This window comes from Myodes glareolus, chromosome 6 (assembly GCF_982192425.1).
Source record: "Myodes glareolus chromosome 6, mMyoGla1.1, whole genome shotgun sequence".
NCBI lineage: Eukaryota > Metazoa > Chordata > Mammalia > Rodentia > Cricetidae > Myodes > Myodes glareolus.
This window is the reverse complement of record NC_142031.1, coordinates 47108865-47118272: the sequence shown is the minus strand read 5'-3', so window position 1 is coordinate 47118272 and position 9408 is coordinate 47108865. Positions and strand designations below refer to the sequence as shown.

General features: G+C 38.9%; 1 pseudogene; it reads right to left on the bottom strand.

The window, feature by feature from the left end:
- Positions 1-8193: 8193 nt before the first annotated feature.
- On the bottom strand, positions 8194-9102 carry LOC148121802 (vomeronasal type-1 receptor 90-like; annotated as a pseudogene).
- Positions 9103-9408: the final 306 nt, after the last annotated feature.

The window sequence follows — 9408 nt, the reverse complement described above, 5'->3', positions numbered from 1 at the left end:
GGTAGGGTACCTTGCCCTGTGGGAAGTCAAAGGCCATCCCCCACTCCATCCAGGCCTAAGAAGGTGTGCATCCAAACAGACTAGGATTCCAAGAAGCCAGCACATGCAGTAGAGTCAAATCCAAGTGTCGTTATCATTAGCTTCTCAGTCAACCACCATTGTCAGGCACATTCAGAGAGTCCAGTTTGATCACATGCTTGTTCAGTCCCAGGCCAACTGGCTTTGGTGAGCTCCCAGTAGATCAGGCACGCTGTCTCAGTGGGTGGACCAACCACTCACAATCCTGAGTTCCTTGCTCATCTTCTCCCTCCTTCTGTTCTTCAACTGGACATTGCAATCTCAGTCCAGCTCCGATGTGGGTCTCTGTCTCTATCTCCATCCATCACCAGACGAAGGTTCTATGGTGATATTTAAGATAGTCATCAGTGTGACTATGGGATAAGGGCAGCTCAGGAACCTTCTCCTCTATTGCCCAATGACCTAGCTGGGGACATCCCCGTGGACACCTGGGAACCCCTTTAGAGATAAGTCTCTTGTCAACCGTAAAATGGCTCCCTTGATTAAGATATCTTCTTCCTGCTTCTATATCTGTACTTCCTCACGAAACTAGAAGAATTGAATACACTACTCAAGTAGAAATAGAAGAAACTGACTCTAAGTGGATCTTTATGAAAATAATAGAGGAACTTAAATAGGAGGTGAAAATCTGCTGTAAAGAAATGGAAGATAAGTATAACCAAAAGATTGAGGAAATGAGTAAAGAAATGGAAGAGAAATATACCAAAAGCTTTGAAGAAATGAGTAAATCCATAAATGAAATTCTGGGAAACCAAGAAAAAACAATCAAACAGGTAATGGAAACAGTTCAAGATTTGAAAACTGAATTGGAGTCAATGAAGAAATCACAAGCCGATAGCTGGCTGGCTATGGAAAATCTAGGTAAATGAACAGAGACTTCAGAAACAAGCATAATCAACAGAATATAAGAGATAGAAGAAAGAATCTCAGACTCTGAGGACACCATAGAGAAATTAAACGCTCTGACCAAAGAAAACAGCAAATCCAAAAAATTCTCATCACAAAACATTCAGGAAATGTGGGACACAATAAAAAAACCAAATCTAAGAATAATAGGGGTAGAAGAAGGAGAAGAATTGCAGATCAAAGGTCCAGAAAATATATTCAACAAAATTATAGAAGAAAACTTCCCCAACCTAAAGAACGATATCCCTATGAAGGTTCAAAAAGAATACAGAACACCGAATAGGCTGGATCAAAAAAAAAATCCCCTCGCCATATAATAATCAAAACACAAAACATTCAGATTAAAGAGAGACTATTAAGAGCTGCAAAGGAAGAAGATCAAGTAACTTATAAAGGTAAACCTATCAGACTTACACCAGACTTCTCTATGGAAACCATGAAAGCCAGAAGATCCTGGATAGAGGTACTGCAGAAACTAAGAGACCATGGATACAAGCCCAGACTACTTTACCCAGACAAGCTATCGTTCACTATCAACGGAGAAAACAAAATATTCCAGGATAAAAACAAATTTAAACAATTCGTAGCCACAAATCCAGCCCTACAGAAAGTAATAGAAGGAAAATCATAACCCAAGGTATCCAACATTCCTAACACCGCCTACAATAACTCAGGCATCTAGCGACCCTTCACAAGCATAACTCAAAGAAGGGAAAAACATACACTCCACTACCCCCCCCCCCCCAAAAAAAATAATCGGAGTCAACAACCACTGGTCATTAATATCACTTAATATCAATGGACTCAATTCACCTATAAAAAGGCACAGACTTACAGATTGGATACGAAAACAGGATCCAACATTCTGCTGTTTACAAGAAACACACCTCAACCACAAAGACAGACATCTACTCAGAGTAAAGGGCTGGGAAAAGGTTTTCCAAGCAAACAGACCTAAGAAACAAGCAGGTGTGGCCATTCTAATATCTAACAAAATTGACTTCAAACTAAAATCTATCAGAAGAGATAGAGATGGACATTTCATACTCATAACAGGAACAATTCATCAGGAGAAAGTCTCAATTCTGAATATCTATGCCCCTAATATAAAGGCACCCACTTACGTAAAAGAAACACTTCTAGAACTCAAGGCAGTCATCAAACCACACACACTAATAGTAGGAGACTTCAACACCCCTCTCTCACCAATGGACAGATCAATCAGACAGAAACCCAACAGAGAAATAAGAGAATTATTGGAGGTATTGAATCAAATGGACTTAACAGATATCTATAGAACATTCCACCCAAATAGGAAAGAATATACCTTCTTCTCTGCTGCCCATGGAACCTTCTCAAAAATTGACCACATACTTAGTAACAAAGCAAACTTCCACAGATACAAAAAAATATTAGTAACCACCTGTGTCTTGTCAGATCACCATGGATTAAAGTTAGAATTCAACAGTAATGCTACACCCAGGAAGCCAACAAACTCATGGAAATTGAACTCTCAACTATTAAATCACTCCTGGGTCAAGGAAGAAATAAAGAAAGAAATTAAACTCTTCCTTGAATTTAATGAAAATAAAGACACAACATACTCAAACCTATGGGACACTATGAAAGCAGTGCTAAGAGGAAAGTTCATAGCACTGAGTGCCCAATTAAAGAAAACGGAGAAAGCACACGTTGGAGACTTAACAGCACACTTGAAAGCCCTAGAAAAAAAAGAAGCTGATTCACCCAGGAGGAGTAGAAGACTGGAAATAATCAGACTGAGGGCTGAAATCAACAAAATAGAAACACAGAAAACAATCCAAAGAATCAGTGAAATAAAAAGCTGGTTTTTTCGAGAAAATCAACAAGATCGACAAACCCCTATCCAAACTAATCAAACGGCAGAGAGAGAACATGCAAATTAATAAGATCAGAAATGAAAATGGGGACATAATCACAGACACAGAGGAAATTCAGAGAATCATCAGATCTTACTACGAAAGTTTATATCCCACAAAGTTGGAAAATGTAAAAGAAATGGACAATTTTTTAGATAAGTACCATATACCAAAGTTGAACCAAGACCAGGTGAACAATCTAAATAGACCTGTTAGTCGTGAAGAATTAGAAGCTGTTATCAAAAATCTCCCTACCAAAAAATGCCCAGGACCAGATGGTTTCAATGTAGAATTCTACCAGAACTTCCAGGAAGAGCTAATACCTATACTCCTTAATGTATTCCACAATATAGAAGCAGAAGAGTCATTGCCAAACTCCTATGAAGCTACAGTTACCCTGATACCAAAAGCACACAAAGACACAACCAAGAAAGAGAATTACAGGCCAATCCCACTCATGAACATCGACGCGATAATTCTCAATAAAATACTGGCAAACTGAATGCAAGAACACATTAGAAAAATTATCCATTATGATCAAGTAGGCTTCATCCCAGAGATGCAGGGCTGGTTTAACATACGCAAATCTATCAATGTAATCTATCATAAAATTAAACTGAAAGAAAAAAACCATATGATCATCTCACTAGATGCTGAAAAAGCATTTGACAAAATTCTACACCCATTTATGATAAAGGTGTTGGAGAGACTGGGGATACAAGGATCATACCTAAATATAATAAAAGCAATATAAAGCAAGTCGACAGCTAACATCAAACTGAATGGAGAGAAACTCAAAGCCTTTCCACTAAAATCAGAAACGCGACAAGGCTGTCCACTCTCTCCATACCTCTTCAATATAGTGCTTGAAGTTCTAGCAATAGCAATAAGACAACATAAGGAGATCAAGGGGATTCGTATTTGAAAGGATGAAGTTAAACTTTCGTTATTTGCTGACGATATGATAGTTTACATATGTGACCCCAAAAACTCTACCAAAGAACTCCTACAGCTGATAAACACCTTTAGTAACGTGGCAGGATACAAGATCAACTCCAAAAAATCAGTGGACCTCCTATACACAAAGGATAAAGAAGCAGAGAGGTAAATCAGAGAAACATCACCTTTCATGATAGCCACAAATAGCATACAATATCTTGGGGTTACTCTAACCAAGGAAGTGAAAGACCTATTTGACAAGAACTTTAAGTCTTTGAAGAAAGAAATTGAGGAGGATACCAGAAAATGGAAAGACCTTCCCTGCTCTTGGATTGGGAGAATCAACATAGTAAAAATGGCAATTCTACCAAAAGCAATCTATAGATTCAATACAATCCCCATCAAAATCCCATCAAACTTCTTCACAGACCTTGAGAGAACAGTAATCAAGTTTATATGGCAAAACAAAAAACCCAGGATAGCCAAAACAATCTTATACAATAAATGAACTTCTGGAGGCATTACCATCCCTGACTTCAAACTCTATTATAGAGCTACAGTATTGAAAACAGCTTGGTATTGGCATAAGAACAGAGAAGTCGACCTATGGAATCAAATAGAAGACCCAGATATTAACCCACAATCTTATGAACACCTAATTTTCGACAAGGGAGCTAAAGGTATACAATGGAAGAAGGAAAGCATCTTTAACAAATGGTGATGGCATAACTGGATGTCAACCTGTAAAAAAATGAAAGTAGATCCATATCTATCACCATGCACAAAAATCAAGTCCAAATGGATTAAAGACATCAACATCAATCCGTCCTCTTTGAACCTGATAGAAGAGAAAGTGGGAAGTAGTCTACAAGATATAGGCACAGGAGGCCTCTTCCTAAGTAGGACCCCAGTAGCACAGACAATAAGAGAAACAATGAAAAAATGGGATCTACTGAAACTGAGAAGCTTCTGTAAAGCAAAGGACACTGTCAGTAGGACAAAAAGGCTGCCTTCTGACTGGGAGAAGATCTTCACCAACCCCTCATTAGATAAAAGCCTGATCTCCAAAATATACAAAGAACTCAAGAAACTAGACACTAAAACTCTAATTAACCGAATTAAAAAATGGGGTACTGAACTTGACAGAGAATTCACAACAGATGAACTTCGAATGGCTAGAAGACACTTAAGGTCATGCTCAACCTCCTTAGCGATCAGGGAAATGCAAATCAAAACCACTTTGAGATACCATCTTACACCTGTCAGAATAGCTAAAATCAAAAACACCAACGATAGCCTATGCTGGAGAGGATGTGGAATGAGGGGAACACTCATCCATTGTTGGTGGGAATGCAAACTCGTGCAGCCACTGTGGAAATCAGTGTGGCGGTTTCTCAGGAAACTGGGAATCAACCTCCCTCAGGACCCAGCAATTCCACTCTTGGGAATATACCCTAGAAATTCCCTAACATACTACAAAAGCATTTGTTCTACTATGTTCATAGCAGCACTATTTGTAATAGCCAGAACCTGGAAACAGCCTAGGTGCCCCTCAATAGAAGAATGGTTAAAAAAGGTGTGGAACATATACACATTAGAGTTTTACTCAGCAGTAAAAAACAATGACATCTTGAATTTTGCATGCAAATGGATGGAAATAGAAAATGCTTTACTGAGTGATGTAAGCCAGACCCAAAAAGAGGAACACGGTATGTATTCACTCATAAGTGGATTCTAACCATAATTAAAGGTCTTTGAGCCTATTATTCGTGATCCTAGAGAAGCTAAATAAGAAGATGAACCTGATGAAGATTATTTAGCTATCCGCCAGGAGGTAGGAAATAGACAAGAGTGCATGGGGTGCACTCTTAATAACCTCGGTTGCATGGGGGGGTGGGAGGGTTGATGGCAGGGGAGAGGGTTAGAGAGAAGGGAGTAGGGGAGGAATGGGGAAAGCTCAGTGGCCTGGGATGGCGTGGGGAGGGAGGAAGGATGAATATGGGATCAGGGAAGAATATATTTCAACTAAGGGAGTCATTTTAGGGTTTACAGGAGACTTGATTATATATGGGATCCCAGGTCCAAAGAGAGATCCCCCAGATTGTTCTCTGGACAGAGGATAGGTTGCCTGAACCGGCCTTGGCCCATAACCATACTGATGTATATTTTGCTTATCACCATAGATCCTTCATCTGGCGAAGGACGGCGATAGTGACGGAGACCCACAATGGAGCACCGGACTGAGGCCCCCGAGGTCCAAATTAGGAGCAGATGGAGGAAGAACATGAAAAACGAAATCAGTACTGCGAGGGATGCTATCACCCACTGATACAAGGAAACGGATCTAATGAGAGTTTACCAAGGCCAGTTGGACTGGGACTGAACGAGGACGTGATCTAACCAGATTCTCTGAATGTGGCCGGATTCTCTGAATGTGGATGGCCCAAAGTCTTTCTGAAAAGCCATTGACTATGACACTGGGACCTGTTTCCTCTGCATATACTGGATTTTGGGGATCCAGTCTGTTTGGATACTCACCTTCCTGGACCTAGAGGGAGGGGGGAGGAACTTGAACTTCCCACAGGGAAGGAAACCCTGATTGCCCTAAGGGACGAAGAGGGAGGAGGAGAGGGAGTGGGGGGAGTGGGAGGGTCTTGGGAAGAGGGGCGGAAATGGAAACTTTTATAATTTAATAAAATTTACTTTCAAAAAAAAAAAAAGAAATGGGAATTAATGGGCCAGACAGTGTTTAAATGAATACAGTTTGTGTGTTATTATTTCTGGGGCTACGCTAGCCGTGCAGGAGCTGGGTGGGATGAAAAGCAGGCCTGCCGGCAGCTTCCCACTACAAAGGCCTGCTAAACAACGAACAACAGACACGCATATAAACTCAAAGTCTGTGGACTCCTAGACAGAAAGGAGAGTGATTACATGGCCCCATCCCAAATCCCAAAGTATCGCCATTTGACAGTCACTTGCAAATGAAACATTAGTTTTCTTCAAGGGAGTCTCACTGGGGAAACAAACTACTATGAAGGGTAGGCTCCATAACCAACAAAAGGTGGTCAACACAAAATGAGCTCAGTGGAATCTACAGGTCCTTTGCATATGTGTTATGTCTTCTAGTTTTGTGTTTTTATGAGAGCCGTATATGTGAACTTGTGTTTCTATATCCATGTGTTTCTTGTGCATTTCACAGGCTCTTTTTCTTCTCTTTGTTTTATTTATTCTAATTTGCTCATTTTTGTTTTAGCTTGTTTATTTTATTATAACGCTTAGATAGTTTTCCAGGGAGAGACAGAAAGGGCATAGATCCAAATGAGGGAGAGGAGAAACTAAAAGGACCATGGGAATTAGAAACCCTTATCAGAATATTGTGTGAAGAAAAACATTTTTCTGTAAATGAAAAACAAAAAATTTCAGTAGTGGGGTGTGGTGGTGAACACTTCTAATATCAGATCTGGGAAAGACAGAGACAGTAGAATAACTGGAGCTACCATCTTGGTCTATTTGGTAAGCTCCAGGTTACAATGAGAGATGCTCTCTCAACAAAAGGCAAGGTTTCTCCTGACTTCCATGTGCACATGCGCATACATTCTTCATATGAACACACACAAGCATGTATACACATATTAACAAAAAACACACTGCACACAATGTACATGTATATAACAATTTTTAATTACCATTAATATTTCTTAAACTGTGAAAGAAATGAAGTACAAATACATAGGCAAATAAAATTTTCATATAGAACCCATTAATTAACCTTGATTAAAATTGTAAAATTCGATTCACATTGTGCGGCAGAGAAACTATGCTTAGGACAGAGAGTTAAAGTTACAATAATATATTTAAACTATTTTTGATGATTGAGAGTAGATTAAAATCCCTTATATAGAAATGCTTAAAAAGTCAATAGGAGCAGGAGCTTCCTTTGAGCAACCTCATAATCAAGGGAACATTTATGATATAAAGTAAAAAAGAGAGATAAGAGAATTCCTGTGGAAAAAACCAACTTACGGTGTACAATAAAATTAAGAAACTCTATACTACTTGGCAACAGAAATGTCACAGACTGTACATATGTAATACCACAAATTTTATTTAAAATATGAAGACTCTTGAATTGTTCTTGAACTATTGAACAACTTAAGAAAATCTGTATTTAGGAAAAAAATAATTGAGGCTGAACCAGAATGATGCTTTAGAACCATGCATAAGTCCAATTGAAGTGGAGTGGGGGCAATGACCTCTTCTGACCCTTGTGGGTATCAGGAATTCAGACATACACACATGTTGATGCAATACTCATAAAAGTAAATAAAAATAAACAAATAATTTTATTAAAAAGAAGAAAAATAACTCTTTTTTAGAAAATCTGGTGACACTTTGACCTCAAGCTTTTCAGCATATTGATTATTCTATTATCAGAACTGATTTGTACCACAGGAGTAATTGTCGGATAGACATTCATCACAAACTTCTGAACACCCAGGATGACTGGGTCGTACATCCACAATAAGACTGTGGTGGATGAGATGATGAAGTCCACCCAGTACATGACAACAAAGAAAATCACCAGCATCAAGATTGTCTGGGTGGCCCTTTTCTCAGGGGACACTCTTTGGTGACTGAGGCTGTGAAGATGCTTGCATTGGCTCTGATGTCTGAACAAGATAATCACCATATATGCACTTGTGGTCAACATAACTCCTACAAGAAATACATCTCTGGAGGTTGTCATTGTTAAAATCAATGCCCTGATGATGTAGTTCATGGGGAAGAGTGATCAGAACTTAGTGACCTGCATCTGATTGGTCACACTTACATTGATAAAAGCACCAGCATAGAAGATGTGGTTGCTAATTAATGACAAGTTGAAAGACCAAATAAATAAGAAAGCACAAATCATGTACTTTTTTAGTTTATATTTAAATTTTGCCAACAAAGAGGTATTGGGACTGATAGTGACAGCCTGGAACACACTCAGGAGGCAGGTGATACAGATGGAGAGGCTTCTCATCACTCTGTTTATGTAAAAAGTTGTCTTACATTTGAAGTCATTCTCAATGTTGAGTGATTCAAATACATCTGTAAGCCAAATATCACTTCCAGTGAGGACCAGCACTATGTGGATGAAGGACAATTGACAGGAGATTATGTCCGTGGGCTTAGGTCTGTGACCTAGGATTATGAAAGTGTAGAAAAAAAGGAGAAACATATTGGCCAGGACTCCAAGTCCAGTTTCGAAATTAAGGACATTCTTTAATGATGACATATGTGGAAAGTATACTAATATTATCATCCTATTAAAAGCATATCTCATATACCTGAAAAATATTAGATTTTACATCAGACTTGTGATTCACTGGTCAGTGTGTCTATATCACCATTCAATTATCCATGCTTATATTTGATTAACCTGTCTTTAACCTTGGATGTTCCAGACTGGATACCATTGCTCACATTTCTATATACTTCTCCATGTATCTACCTGTGTTTGTAGCTTTCTTGATAAAGGCATTCACAGTCACATACTACACAGAATGCACATTCTGTGGACCTGCTATTCACCTAGGAGTCA